Raw genomic sequence first — 2070 nt, 5'->3', positions numbered from 1 at the left:
TGGGCTTGGCAGGAGTTACTTCCCACCTCCCCACTTCCTGAGCTCCTGTCACTCTGCAGGTGAGACGACTCCGCATCCTCCAGCCCTGCGTGCTGAACTGCTGCTACTCGTCGAGCAGTGACATTGTGAAGGAGACTTTCCTGGTGCTGAAGAATCTCCTCGAGCTCCTCACCTGGAAACACTCCTCCTCTTTCCTTATTCACATCACCTACACTCTGGTGCCCTTCTTTGAGGAGGTGAAGTCCTCTGAGGGTCATGTTCTTTCTCGAGGTGTCTGTAGAATAAGGGATCTGGGCAGAATTCTCTCAAAAGGGTCTTCTAGCTTGAACGCGATGCTGTTCTGGAGGGGGCTGATTGCTCTGCCCTCTTGTATCACGACGGTAAAAGGGGTGAAATGGAGAGAGAGGACAGCAGCAGCAGCCAGGGAGAACCGTGGTGCTGTGGAATCGAAGCAGACCACGTGGGGACGGGCGCACACGGGAGCAGGTGGGCGTGGGGTGGAGCTTGGGGGCCACCTGGCCCTGGGCGATCTGGTGGGCAGACGCAGAGGTGTCTTCTCCACGTCTCTGTGTGTGTCTTCTTTCCCAGGAGTCAGAGTATCTGCGCTTGACAGCCTTTGAGATCTATGGAGGTCTCTTGGCCAAGGTCAAGAGGAGGGTCTTTGTCTTGCCCTTGAGGCACCAGGTCCTCAGCTCGATAGTCCTCCTGGTGCTCCACCTGAAGGATGTGAATCTCAGCGTGGCCGAGGTGAGACACCAGGCCTCGGCGCCTGGCTTCAGCTCCCGTGCTCCCGGGAGGTCGATGCTCCTCCTGTCGCGCACTCAGGCAGGAGCTGTGGCACGTTGGACAATGCCGAGAGTGCCCGAGTCTCTGCCCCTGCCCCGGAGAGTTTCAGTAAGAGACCAGATTCCTGTCTCTCTCTGGTTGGCAACTGACTCCCGGTGGAATGTGTGGGCGTGAGGACTCCAAGGAGGAAACTCCCGCAGACTGGCACCAGCAGAGAGAGGTGGCCTCCCCTTCCCTGCCCTTGGCTTCCACGGCCTTCTCTCCGAGCGCTTTCTGCACACTCCCCTGCCACGGAACAGGCGGGGTGGGGGGCGGAGCCGATGGGGCCTGGGACTGGCCTGCATTCTAGAATGAATGGGCCCAGGGGACCCGGGAATGTGAACTGCAGCTTGAAAACTTCAAAACCAGCTGATTGGATTTGTAGCAGGACACCCCGTTTCCACCGAGCGGCTACTTTGCCATACGAGGCCTGTTGGGCACCTCTGAGGATGGTGTGGAACAGGCGATGGAGTGGGGGTGATAACTCTGTGGGGGCGAGCCCACCTTGGGGACTCAGTGGTGCTATTCCTGATGGAGCCAACCCTGATTTAGGATAGTGACCATCAGTTGGGGGATTGAGACTTTGGGGAAATCTGTTTTCTGAGAGACTGTTTTGGGGGATGGGAAGCCATGGGGCCGTGTGGACAGGGCTGTGAAGCAGATAGTTTAATTGCTCTGGGTCTCAGTGTAGTATCACAGCCACTGGAAAAATCATTCCAACCGTAATTTTTAAATTTCTCATTAGTGGGAAAAAGCTGTTGCAAATAGAGCCAAACTGCCTAGAGGATCCCTGACCGTCTGCTAACCCATGGGTCCCTGTCTGTCCACTGGTGTCTCCATCCTGCCAAGGCCGAACATTCTCTCCCTTCATTGTGCCCCTCCGTGTCCCTGCTCAGCCCCACTCCCACAACTCCTCACACTCAGCCTCTTGTCTCCCCAGATCTGCCGGCCTGCCCTCTGCCACACGGCCTTGTTACTGGGCTGGTCAAAGCTCAAAGCAGTATTTGCCGAGAAAGATGTATGGGCTGTCCTCAGAGCCCTGGTAAGCCCCCAGCTTATTCACTGTTCCGCCCCTGTGCAAGGGAGGGTGGCGTCCCCAGCAGCCTGGGTCCTTTTCCTGCGGCTCTGGGGTTTGCAGCAATCATTGCAACAGCAGCAGCAACAGTGTAGCAGTGAGATACTCGCTGAGCATTTACTTTGTGCATGGCACCCCGGCATTGTGCCTGTCCTCCCATCGCTTCCTGT

The sequence above is a fragment of the Galeopterus variegatus genome, unplaced genomic scaffold (genome assembly GCF_000696425.1).
Source record: "Galeopterus variegatus unplaced genomic scaffold, G_variegatus-3.0.2 Scaffold4171, whole genome shotgun sequence".
NCBI classification, from domain to species: Eukaryota; Metazoa; Chordata; class Mammalia; order Dermoptera; family Cynocephalidae; genus Galeopterus; species Galeopterus variegatus.
Note: the sequence above shows the minus strand (reverse complement) of the source record.